A 14,487-nucleotide genomic window follows, 5' to 3' on the forward strand; every position below is an offset into this window, starting at 1 on the left:
TAAGGTAAAAATGTAATACTAATTGGTAATAAAATGTAAAAATAATTTGTGATGTCAATATGCGTGATGAATAACAATAGATGCATTAATATGAATGATAATAATAAAACAAAAATAGAGTAAAATAAACAAAACCAATAAGTTGGTCAAAAGAAAATAATAAATAAAACTAAAAGAGTAAATAAATAAGCCAATAAAATTTTAATATATAAAAAATAAACAAGAAATAATAATAGTAAAAAATAATAATAATAATAATGATAGTAATAATAATAGTAATAATAGAAAATAATAGTAATAGTAAAAATAACAATAATAGTAATAATAAATTAATAAATTTAAATAATAAAATAGCAAAATAAATAAATAAAAATGGCTAAATTGAATTTAAAACATAAATTCGGGGCAAATTCGAAATAAATATAAAAGGGAAGGGTTAAATTGTAACGCGCGCATACAAGGAGGGATCAAATGGGCAATATTCCTTGCCTTGGAAAACGTGCAAATCTAATGTGGACCAAAATGAAATAAACGCGAAAGTTATAGAGCAAAATTACAAAACCAAAAGAAATGAATAGTATTTAATTGAAAAAAGGTATCAGCCAATTTCATTCTTTTAACTAACTGAGGAAGAATTTGCAAATTGATAAAACCCGGCGGGCGAATTTTCCATTTCCAAGGAAACCGGCTTTGATCCTTTATTAGAAAAATTCCTAATTCTCCCTTTGGGGCTTCCATTCTTGAATAAAGTTCTTGTCTCGGTAATTCAAATGTGGGAGAAGGTTTTTTACTAATGAATCGATATTCAAAATCATTCCATTATGGATTCCTTTCTCGATCAAAGCATCAGATTTCTAAATTCTCGTGCATAAATGACCCAAAAATTGCAAAAACACGCGGATCCCCTCGGTGCGGGTCGGGTCGGCTCTGGTAGGCCCTAAATGGCGTCGTTTTGGCGCTTGGGTCCTTAGCTCAAAACGGCGTTGTTTTGCTTCTATATTTAAATTTTAAAAAAAAGTTTTAAAATTCATTTTCACTCTTCCTTCTAAAAAAAAAAGCATAAAACTCTCTCAACTCCCTCACCCCTTTTTAGAATCCGGCTGAACTCTAGTCGCCAGACCACCATGGCGGCCATCATTCACCGGCAATGGCGCAGCCGTCCATGGTGGCTGGAGAGAAAAAAAGTTTTTTTTGGCTTTTTAATCCCCAACCCCGAAAATACTATCTTTGATCTGAGGTAGCAGCCTTCTTTTCCCCCACGACGGCGTAAACGCAAAAAGGTAATATTCGGCCCCTTTTTTTAATTTTTTTGTGTTTATTTTTAAAAAGAAAAAAAATAGAATAGTCAAGATAAAAAAAAAGAAAAGAGAAAACGTATCAAATAACCACCTTTAAAATTTTTCTTCTGTTTTGATTGCTCTCTGTATATTCGTAAAAAAAAAAATGCATTGTGTTCATGGCTTTTTTATAGCCGAAAAAGAAAAAAAATACAAAATTTTTCTTTTTTCTTTGTTTGCTGTCGTGTTTTTTTTTTTTTTGCTTGGTTTGCAGGGACGAAGGAGGTTGGACATGCTACGGAGGTACGTGGGTGCGGTGGAGGCACGAGCGGCGGTAGCAACTGCTAGGGTTTATTTTTTGCTAAAAATTGGCTTAATTTTGAGCTGTTTGGGCTCTAGGGTTAGGTTTATTTTGGGCCTGTTTGGATTTAGTTCTTTTAGGCCTGGTGTAATAGACATTTGGACTGTTAATTTGGGTTTGATTTTATTATTTTGTTTTTTATTTTGGTTTTGGTATGGCACCGGGAAAATTGGGCCTGTTACAGCTTTGAAAGAGTTTTCAAATACATATAGTTTCAAATTTATGTGCTCTAACATGAAATTAATTATATTGTAACAAGATTGTAATTTGACATGTTTAATTTTTTAAATATTTAACTTGAACAATTTCACTCAATTCAACTCGAAATTCATTTTACTCAACTTGATTCAAAAAAAAGTTCAAATTGAGTTAGGATGATAAATTAGAACCCTCAACTCAATTAACTCAATTTTTTTTCACTCGATCCGGTTGAATGCTCACCCCTATTGCCACTTATAGTCGACTAATGGCTAATGCCCAAAGTACTGCATAGTCAATTTTTAACATTATTATTTTAATACAAAAAAATGAACAAGATCACTTTTGTAATTGAATCAAATGATGTAAGGTTTTTAGTCCAAATTTTGTGAATCCAAACAAGTTTAAAATAATGTGGCTCAATTTAAAGGGATTAAGTGTTTTACTTTAGTAGAAGTTAATCTTATTTGTTTATTCAGTTACTTGATGAATGTACCGGATTAAAGATTGATCATTATAAATTGATCATCCTTCTACCTATTAAGGTTACACAAACACACATAAAAGAATTATACCCTCCATCGCTTAGGGTTTGTGTAATAAGGGAAAAAGGTCAAGAGGGAAAAATCATTTTATCAAGGTATTCTTTTTCATCAAACCCAATAGCCAACTCCAATTTCGTAGTAGGTAATCCTTAAACTTGTGAAAATCCTATCATTCTAAAGATCCTACTATCATTGTTTGTGCAATATTAGAGTTTTGGTTTGCATAATATTAATATCATAAAAATTTTACATGTGGTATCATGAGCTTGGCTAAAGAATATATGATTTTCCATTACAATTATTCTTTATGATAATGTTTATGTGGTTCTAAGAAACTTACGACCATGAAATATGATAGGTCGAGGGGAATGCAAGAACATATCATCGAGAAAACTAATATTGCATCAAGGCTAAAGACCCTAGGGATGATGGTGGATGACTCCTTCTTAGTGCAGTTCATATTGAACTCACTACCTCCGAATTATGGATCATTTCAAATTAACTATAATACTATTAAAAATAAGTGGGATGTTAATGAATTGGCAATTAAGTTCATTCAAGAGGAAATAATATTAAAGATTCAAAGAAGTGTTTCCATCAACCTTGTGGGTCAAAGAGTTGGCAAAGGACTTAAGGTGCAAACCAACAAGTTCAAGGGAAAGCAAATCACGTCAATCAATATCTACAATGGCAAGAAAAAAAAAGACCAAATGGAATAGAAGTGTCACTTCTGTAAGAATGTAAGACATTGTCAAAAAAGATTGCCAAAAATGTAAAGTTTGGTTCGAAAAAGAAAGGTAGACTTTATGCTTGTCACATCTCTGGGAAATCCAAGAATTAGGCATGTAGTGGTGAAATAATCTATTTGAGGAAATGTAATCCGCCCAATTATTTCTTTTGACGTATATCAGTGAGCGTATAGTAGCCTCCGTGTTAATACGTGAAGATTCTATTTTAGGTTATTTTGCTATTTTAATAGAAAGATTTTGTTAAGTGACAAGGTAATTATGGTACGAGTTACCACCAAATGTATAGTATTCCTTGTTTGTCTAAAGTACTGTGCTAGTTGGATTGTAAAGAGACTTGGTTAGGAACCAATTAGATTTATTGGTCTAAAACCCATTATGAAGGATTTTCATTTATGTTTCTCTCTGATATTGTAGACCAATAAGAAGGACAGATTCTGAAATTCATGACACTTGTTAATTTCCACTAAGCTGGAATAGGTTATATATATCCGAGAAGGGTTCTGGAAAGGAGGTTCATCTTTCTTACTCTCTAATTATTTTTCTTAAGTCTAATTGTATCCCTTCCTCCTTAAGCTTGAAGTTAAGGTTCTTAGTTTAACCAGTGGTCATTCCATCTCCGGGTAAGTATTATAGTTCTACGTGTTAAGTTTTGAAAGAGTAAGTCTATAAGAGGTATATGAATAACAAGTCACAAGTACAAAGCTTTGCATGGGGGTTATCTACGATTGTGATGTTAAGTCATTTATTTGTATAAGGATGGTAATAATGAATCTATGTTCTGTAAGTAGTTGTTGTTGTTGGTTCAAGAAAGATGTTTGAGTCTCAAGCTTCAAACTACAGTAAGTGAGTAACAGGTGAGTTTTTATTCTGAATCTTGCATGTGAACTGTTTAAGCAGAAATATATATATAATTTATGATATTTCTAATAATTGATAAGTGTTGGAGCATAGATTATATATGTATGCAAGTAAAGTCTGATACGAAAAGTATGAATCAATTAGGAATGCGAACAAATTTGGATAAGCAAATGTTGAGTAAATGTCCCTCTATGATGCCTCTAGTAGTGCAATTATATTGCTAACCAGACTGGTAGATCATGATATGAAAACAAGAGTAATACTATGAAGTTGAGACCCATGGCATCGTTTAATATGAAAACATTTATGGTGTAGCCTCCGGTAAAATGAAGATTGGACTGGCGGATCACGATACAAGAAAGTGTGTAAGTCTATATGGCTGAACACCAATGGCATAATATGATATGATGATGTGAATATTCATGGTGTTGCCTTCAATAATGTATAAATCGAATTGACAAATCATGATACATGAAATTTATGTATAAGTCCATAGGGAGAAAACCATGGCACCTTCTATGAAAGCCCATCGGGATAGTAAACATCTAATTTTGTACGTTGCCCTTGTGGCGTACTCTATTAAGTTTGTATGGTAGAATGTGATTATCCGCCTTTATGGTAAGTTTTGGATAAATTCTAAGTGTTTTATGATAGATATTGCTATGATAAGGTTATAATACGTCCGAAGTTAATTTGGTTGAATTAGATTTTTGATATAATCGAATAAGTTTTAAGAGAAGTTTTTGAAAAGAAGTGCGAATCTGTATATTCAAAAAATGGTATTCGCCATGGCAATCTGTCAATTTTGTATATGGGCGTGTTTGTAGTTATGAAAGATATAAGAAACTGTCAATATGAGTTCATTTGTGTTATATAGTACCGAAATATGAGTATCTGGTATCCATCACATCTAAATAGTATTATGTCTTACTCTAGAATCTTATAGAATCTGAATTGTTTGTCATCTTGGGTAGATTTGTATTTTGTAACAAAAAAATGGGTAATTATTTTGAATTATTTGGATAATTCATTATTTTGAATTAGACAAAGAAACTGCCAGCAAACAATATTTGTAAATAGTTGTTCTGAAATAAGTGTATGTGTAAAGAGATGGCCTATATGAAATGGGATCTGAAGATATATTCTTTTGAAAAATAATTTTATGGTTTTAAGAGAATGAAAGATTAATGAAATATCTGAGAGGATATTGAGTCAGTTGGTAGTTAAGAAAGAACTGGTACACTAAGAATATGGTAGTTGGCTTGTAAGTGTAAGCATGAAATTGTGAATGCATTCACCGAAAAAGAAGTAAAATGTTAAGAATGGTAGCTAGCGTACAAATATTCATTTGATATTATAAAAGTATCTATCAATGTATTTGGTATTAACTCTCACTAAGTTCTCTTAAACTTATAAGTGTTATGTCTATGTTTCAGGTTATTGCATGATTGAGTTCATTGGGAGGGATAAGCTAGGAGCGTGTCAAGGTAGCAGCAAAGTGGGTTATTATGGATATAGTGGACCACTTGTAAATGAGGCGTATTGTAGAATTACGCTCAGGGAGCCTATCTTAACACACTTTTGTGTTGATTAATGTGTTGTAATAAATTTGATGTAATATTTTATTTCTAAATAATTTATTTTCCTTCTTCGATATTGAGTCTTTGATTAAAAAGGATAAGAATAATGTTTTAAGTAAGGAGTATTCAGCAATTGTTTCGAAATTTAGCTAAGTGAATTGTGTGGTAACATCCGAAATTAGGACCTGATAATTCAAGTCGGGTTGAGGGTGTTACAATGCTTTTGTATGTTTTGAATCAAACTTAATTGAGGTTTCAAATAATACTTGGTTGTTTAATTTTGGTGCTATTACTAATGTATCTGACATGATGCAAGTGTTTCTTTTAGATCCAAAACACAAACCCAACTGAAGATTTCCTACGCATTGGGAAACATATAAAGGCTCTAATTTAAGCATAAGGACTTATTGTTTGGTCTTAGATACAAGTTATCACTTAGAGTTAGGATCTAGTTCCCTACTAGTTGTCATTTTGGTACTTCTAATTTTCAAATAGATTAGTTTAAATAAAATTTCATGACTCATTAATATCATTTGTATTTGTCCTCAAAGGTTTTACATGCAAAACAAAATGAAAGTAAATATTAGCTCATTGGTTATCTAATGTTTATCTAATATTAAGTTACATTATGTGGTCAGGTCATAATGCAAGAAGACAACTTATATTAGTATATAATCTAAATATTCCGTAGTCTAATCAAAATTGAACAAATCGATTGAAAGACTGTAATTCATCTATCAAATCCAATGGGGAGATACCTTGCCTTGAGTATCGAAGCGGATGACCCCTAGGAGATAGACATAGAGATCTAATTGTCTAGATTGACAATACATCGAACATGATTAAAGTTGAATTTATCCTAGATTCATTTATGATTTATTCACTTGTGACGTTCATAGTGTGACATACCGTAATCCTAAGTGGATGGTAGACTATGTATGCTTGACTTGTATACTTTGATGTATTAAAAGCTTGAGTTCAAATAGATAATAAACCAAAAGCTAGTACATTGACTATACAACTTCTGCATGATGTAGCATCATTCCATAACAATGGAATCATAACCCTATAAGGGTAAATGATATCTTCTCATTGACATTACATGGTGTTGAAAAAGTAATATGGTCACGAGTCATTTTTTACAAGACAAATGATTTAATTACTATGTATTAGTAATTGACTTTTTCATATCAGAAGATGTAATGAATACCAGGAGATAAAATAGGATTATATCATGAGAACGAATTTTATCCCAATGGGATTAAAGATATCCTATAAGTGTAACCACTTATGACAAGGTAATTGGACAAACACTTGTTGAGTAGCTTTCATAATGATATATAATAAGGGAGAGTTCAATCATGGTACTATAGTAGAATGACTCCAAGATAAAATAATGTTACAATTAATATGCAAAGAGATAGAACTTAATTACAAATTATTTGAGTCTCAATTATATATGTCCAATCGGTCTCTCCACTAGCTCGAGATAATCGAAAATGAATTGCATGTAGAACCAATAACTATGGTATGAATGGAAACGATGAGTAAGAGAAATGGATCGCATGTATCACTTTATCCGCAACAAATGAGTTTTTTTCGCTAAGTACAAAATATGACTTAGAAATTAAGTTAACTTCTTCAAATTATTATTTAATTGATTGAAATTAAATAATTTAAGTTTGAAGGGAGAATTAAATTAATTAGTCATCGTATATTTATTGAATGAGACAATCAAACTGATTTCCTTATAGATTCTAATAGATAAAGTTGTTGTAATAGGCCATTTTTGCCCGAGCGCAACAAAAAAAAACCAATAATAAAAATAAAATAATAATAAATGAGTCCAAAGTCCAAATTACAGTACCAACCCAAATTGCAAATTTAAAACCTAAATTACAAACCCACTACCCAGGGCCCGACTGGCCCAAAACCTTTACTTTCAGTAAAGCAAAATAGCATGTTTTCGCATCGCAACCTCACCACATCGGCAGACGTACCGTCTGACACCCCTCTGCCACCACTGTTGACTTCACTCTCTACCACTGTCGCTTGCAAAGAAGAACAAACACGCAATGAAAGTAAGAACAGTAGAAAAATAGATAAAAATAATAGTGTAATCTAGCTATAAAAAAGGCTTGAAAATCAATAGTAAAGGAGGTTCCTTTTAAAAAAAAAACAGAGAAATATATACACAAAAACAAAGCTTTTGAAATCGATTCAATATTGAAAGGTGTTGCATCTTCATCTTTTTTTTTCTTCTCAAAATAAATAAATAAATAATAAAAATATAAAAAATGGAACTTTTCCACCTGTTGTTTCATCGTTGGAGCCACCATCAGTTTGCGAGGCCGTCGGATCCCTTGGGAGTTGGCCAAAGCCCGCAACGGAGGACGCGAGAGTCGAGGGGTTTTTGTCGTTTTTTATTTTGGCTTTTATTTTTTGGTGATTTTAAGTCCAAAAAGGGGATCTACACAAAAATATACAAAAATGGGGGTTCAGGTGATTTTTCGGCCATCGTGGACGGCGGCATCATCACTAGTGACTGGTGACCGACGCGGCAGCGACTGGCTAGGCCGATGATCGGACCTGGGGCCTTTGAGAGAGAAGAGGAGAGCTTTTTTTTTTTTTGAAATGGGATAAAATGAATTTTTTAGGGAAAATTTTGGCTTTTATAAGCAAGTGAAACGACGTCGTTTTGGAGGAGTTCGGAAGGCCCCAAAACGATGTTGTTTTGAGGCCAAACCGAACCGACCTGACCCATCCGCATAGGATCTGCGTGTTTTGCTTAAGGGGGTCTAATTCCACTTTTGGTCTTTCCGCTTTTTACATATCTTGCAATAGAGTCCTATTCCCTTTTTTTTGTTTTTTTTAATTTATCCCATTTAATTTTTATTTTTTTATTTTGATCCTTTAAAACGGTGTGCATAAGGAGGGTAGAGATATTTTCCTTTTCAGCCACTATTCTTTTTTTAGCGCGTTACAGTTTAGTCCTTTATTTTACTTTTACCCGACTTCTCCCCTAAAATTTTATTTCAAATTCAATTTAGCCCCTCTTATATTCATGAACATATTTTATTATGATTTAGACTCTTAATTTCATTTTAATGTCAATTAAGTCCTTTATTTAATTTCAACCTTTTCATGGATTTTTAGATCTTATAATTAATTGTTTATTTATCTATTTATTAATATTGCCTTGCTTTTTTATTTGTTTATTTCTAAAACTCATGTTGTTTATATTTGTACATATTATTATATTGTCATCTCATTTTATTTTATTTTATTTCTTTTATGTGTTATTTTATTATTCCTTTTATTATTTTTGGTATTTTTAAGTCGTGTCTTTTCAATCATGCATTTTTATTTTGTTTTACGTTACTTTATCTATTTATTTAGATTATGATATTATTATTAAAGTATACCCTTATTTATTTATATTTTATCATTTCAATATTCTATCTATATAGTCATTTTATATTGATTCATCATCACTACATCATGCATTATGTTTAGATATAATTAGTTGTTTTTATACTATACCCCAAATAAGATAAATATCCATCATTTTAAATATTACACTTGTTATTTTTCAAAAAAGAAAAATTTTAAAAATAGGCAATGTTTCAGTATTTAGAGATTCAAGGAGTCGTGTCCTAACTTACGGAGTTTCGATTTTCTTGCTGAACCTAAAGGACCAAATATCCTTTTAAAATTAAAATATATGAGATTTAATTAAATAATAAAAAATCAAGCTTATTTTTTGAGTTTTCAACTTTCGACACTAAGACATTAATTAATCAATTAGGTACAAATTTTGGGCGTTACGAGGGTGCTAATCCTTCCTCGTACATAACAGACTCCCGAACCCCTTTCCTGAATTTTGTAGACCAATAATCATTATTTTAAGTAAGTTTAAATTTTAATTAAAATGATTAAATTATAAGGTGATCCGATCACACCTAATAAAAAGGATCGGTGGCGACTCCCATTTTTTTTTTTAAAATAAAAGTCGTTTTAAAAAATGGTTTCGATAGTTTTCATGACTTTAATAGAATTAAAATTGGGTTGAAAAAATAATTTACTTGTAGTAGAATACTATATTTTGTATTAAAATATTATTATTTAATCACCCTTATTCAAGTACACAATACACAAGTCATTGAGAGTTGTTATTCTGTCGAAAAATAATGGCAATTTATTTTTAGAATAAATTTTAGTTTTCTAAAAAAGTTTATAGTTTTTGGTTCATGGAGAGAATTAATTTTTTCAGTGAAAGTTAATAAACGTTTTTATTTTGTGTACTTGGTTCGTTTTGCGTGAACCTACGCTCAAAGTAATTCAGGATTCGAGAATAGCAAGGAAGACCATTCAGTAGAAAGCCAAGAAATGACTTAGACTGCCTCACACAAAACATAAGTAATAATTCAATTAAAGGTTTATTATTATAAAAATCATAATAGTTGGTTTTATGAAAAAAATGTAAACTTTCGCTATGCCTAAAAACATTGTTTTCTAAACTGAATTTTTCAACACTTAGACTTATTTCAAACTTTTATGCAATTTAGACATAGTTGTTTTAATTTATTTAAGAATAATATTGCTTTAGGCTCTACAAACCTTATTAATAATTTATATAAATTTAGAGTTGATAATTTTTTTTTTTTTTTTTGAAATCCCTACTTGTTGATTATAGCAATGTTGTAATAAAAGTAGTATGTTGAATAAAAAAATTGCTTACTTGTGACATAGCTGTATCTAAAGAAAGACTAGAAAGATTAGTAAAGAATAAGATTTTATCAAATCTAGATTTTACTGATCTTAGTGTATGTGTGGGTTGTACAACAGGAAAGCAAACCAAACATATTAAAAAAGGTGCCACAACAAGTACTCAGCTTGTCGAGATAATACACACTGATATAGCTGAACCTTTCGATGTTCCATCCTTTAATGGAGAAAAACATTTTATCACCTTTATTATTTATTATTCATAGTATTGTTATATCTATTTTCTTGATGAAATCTCAAACAATAAATGTCTTTAAGGTATACATTAATGAGGTTGGAAGGAAATTAGATAGAAAAGTAAAAATAATAAGATATGATGAGGGTGATGAATTTTATAAATAATTTATTGAATTAATATCACATCAAGGCTCATTTGCAAAATTCTTAGAAAGTTGTGGCATATGTGCATGGTAGTATATTACATCGGGCACACCTCAACGAAATAGCGTGACAATAAAAGCGTGATCGGACTTTGTTGGATCTAAAATGTCATAGTGGTTACTGAAGCATCCCACTTGATCAATTGTTCAATAGTTGCATATAATAAATATATCATTGAGCATGCAATTACGTTTATAAATTTTAACTATCTACCGAAACATAAATTTTAAGTGTATTAGGAAAATTAATTTTTTAAAAAATTATATTTTATAAATCATTATAATTTAATAAACCAAAAGAAAGAAATCAATAGCTTTTATTGAATATAAGCCAATGTGGCCAATAAGTTTACACAAACCAACTAAATCAAATAAATATCTAGAATTATAAATGGTCTAGTGTACAAGCTTTAATAAAATAAATTTAAAAATTAAAATTATTACCAAAATAAAGAGTGCGAAAACTTTAAACGATTTGCTGCCAATGAGTCTCTTCTTGAATTATCTTTAAATTGCGTAAGGGAAACTGTTCTAGAACGCTAAGTGAAATCGCTCAGCGGTGATTCAATGCATTCTAAAAGTTTACTAAGTGTAAATATTCAAATTATAAATTTTATAAATTATAAAATAAAATGAAAAGAATAGCATTGCAATAATACCAAGTCATTCTCAAAACATTCATTAGATAGAAATGATAATCGATAATAAGTTCATTTAATCAATTTGCTCAAGTAATATAAAATGGAAAAATATTCGGACACGTGAATTTCCAACTAAATACCACATGATTAATGGAAAGGGCACAAGCGTCAACAATGACATTACTTCATTACCCAACAAACACCACTTACAGCAATGACAATTTCTCGAAAACTGAATGCAGTCTACACACAGAGGTTGACATGAGTCCCGGTCCCTCTTAAAATGTAAAATTTTTATTTAGGCCTTTAAAATTTTTTAAAAAATTTAAATTAATAAAAGTAAAATTATACTTTGGCTCCATTAAAATTATAAAAATTCGATTTAATTATTTATAAATTATAAAGATATAAACTATAAAACATTAAAATTTCATCCGGCCCCTAAAAAATTGTTCTGGCTTCGCCCTTGTCTGCACAATAAGCTATAAGCAACGATGGACACCCTATACTCTATGGCATTTCGCTATATCCGAAGAATTTCCGATGAATTTTACCAAACATGTTTATCATTTATTAAAGTACTAATTAACAATAATTTTTTCAAAAATAGTCGGTTAATAAAATTAAGAATTTAACGAAAAAAATATCATTAAAAAATAATTTAATAATATATTGTGCGAAATAAATCCCGAATACGAGGAATCAAAAAATCGAAATTTCCTAAGTGCAGCCCCTCTTCCAGTGTTATCCCCTTGTCCTTCGCTTTGGATGACTCGGCGACTCTAATAGCTTCAACATGGAAATTACACAATGTTATTAATCAATCCCGAGTACAAGGAAATCGACTTGAGGTTAATAAGGTCTTATCTTTGAGGCGATTGACTTCCTCAATCTTTATATGGCTAATCAATTCTTCTAGAGGAATGTCCAGCTTCTTATGCTTCAGAAGATTACGATAGTGAAACCAAGATTTCACTAGTTCTTCAATCAGTACGTTTGTTTGGAGAATTTCACACATTTTCATCCCTTCAACTAGGATGTCGAAGACTAACTTTTTATAGATGTGTAATTGATCCATAATTGGCTTATCATCGGTCATTTGAAATTTGAGGTTCAAGCTTGGAGAAACCATGAATGTATTTGTTGATCGGGGCAAACATGTTTAATAGTAATAATAATTCGTTTCTAAATTGTTGGAAAAATTACAAAACAAACTTGTTAGCACAGACTAAAAAGTAAACCAAGATTAAATGAATAAAATATTACTGTGCCATGGATGAACTATTGTCTTAGAATCGAATTTACCCTAATTGATGTAATCATATAGTGTATGTTGTTCCCCAAGATTAACACAGTTTTTTCATATTTTTACACTCGAATAAGGAATGTGAAACTCAATTGGTACTGCTCTTCTGAACTAATCTAAAAATAGAATTAATCGAAAAAATCACACTAGGATCAATTCATAAGAAAGTTTAAAGGAATCACAGACAGTCCTGCTTAAAATCTAAATTCTTAAACAGAATTTTCTCTAATGCAATTTAAGAAAAATTCTGAAGTTTTAGAAAGAATGAGAGAGTAGAAGAAGCTTTGTCAAATGAAGGGAAAATGTCTTCTACTTATAGGGTTTTGATAGGGGTAAAAACATGATTTAGTAGGGAAAAATGGTAATATTTCTATCTAATGGTTAGAAAAAAAAAAGGTTTGTAATTGTTGAAAATAATATTTTGCAACTGCTTACCTAAATTTGTAATACTAACCTTTGCAATTTCAAACATCCCAACATGTAGAGCTTTCCTCCTCTTTACCTGAACCAAAGAAGAAAAAACGCATACGTATATTGTATAAGTCAAGGAAAGGAAACTAAAGAAGAATTGGATCGATTCTTCCGTAACTCGAAGCTACCATGAACAATTAACTAGCCATATCACTCATTTTGAAGGAACAAGTAATCCCACATTGTTTAAGCATTGGGAGCATTTTAGCAAGGGCAATTCCATTTGTAGTAATAGCCAATGTCTTAAGCCCTTTCAAACTCGATAAACTGAAGCAAATATCATGAATATCTTGCCTTACAGTGGGATCACCGCCGGTGGGACGGATCATGGTAATGGCAAGCCTAGTCTTAATCGTTGTTTCACATCACAACATGAATGAAAGAAAAAGAATGTACTTAGGCTTACTAGACCAATTTCAAAGGGGATATACAACCTCAGCAAGTCTAAAGAGCAAAAGCATTCCTTTTAGTTTCCGAGCAGTTAAACACCTCCATTTGTCATCGTCATCTCCAAAAATTTATAACTTTCTAGAGATTATCATTTTATAGTCAATCTCCAAAAACGATTAGATTAGTGATTATGAGACGAAATCTTAGAACATCTGTACATTATATGATATTAGGGACATTTGATATTTTCGTCTCTCCTAAAAGTCCTTAATTTTGTAGTGTTACTGGCACCATGTTATGTTTTGCTTTGATATTCTGCAAAAGTGAAGGTTGGAACTGTGTTAGTGGCTGGGATAAAATTAAAAAAATGTTTTTTTTAAGGGCTAAAATTAAAATTTTCTATTGAAATGACTCAGATTCAATTTTTAACTTTTGAGAATGACCAAAATACAGTTTTTTTTAAAAAAAAATTTAACAAAAAAAGCTAAAATGGATTAAATTAAATTATTAATATTTGAAAAGGACTAAGTTGCAATTGTACCACTTAACAAGGGGAGGCAAGGCCTAGCTTGCACCCTGGCTATACCTCAGATACTTCAGGACTTTGGTACTAGTGTTTCACTTGCACTCTTGTTTTCGATCGGTTTTGCCTCACTTTGGTCACACATTCATTCTTTATATGTTTTGCTTAATGTTCCTTTTATGTTGGTATCATTTGTTCCCCTTTCTCTGCTTAACTTTGAATTTTGATTTTAGAATTTTATTTTTGAAATTTATGATTCTTAATTTGCATTTAACTTTAAATAAAAATTGTGTTTTATTTGTAAGATTTTAAATTCAACATTCAATAATAAAAATAAATATAATATAAATAGTCAAACGCATTAAAATTTACATAAAACAAATTATAAAATAAATAGATAATTATTTTATAAAAAAATTA

General features: G+C 30.6%; 1 non-coding gene across 1 annotated transcript; it reads right to left on the reverse strand.

Annotated features, from left to right (window-relative positions):
- Nucleotides 1-13,543: 13,543 nt before the first annotated feature.
- On the reverse strand, nucleotides 13,544-13,695 carry LOC128287283 (small nucleolar RNA snoR77). Its single transcript, XR_008277981.1, has one exon. It is a non-coding gene; the product is annotated as a small nucleolar RNA snoR77 (small nucleolar RNA).
- Nucleotides 13,696-14,487: the final 792 nt, after the last annotated feature.

This window comes from Gossypium arboreum, chromosome 13, assembly GCF_025698485.1.
Source record: "Gossypium arboreum isolate Shixiya-1 chromosome 13, ASM2569848v2, whole genome shotgun sequence".
NCBI lineage: Eukaryota > Viridiplantae > Streptophyta > Magnoliopsida > Malvales > Malvaceae > Gossypium > Gossypium arboreum.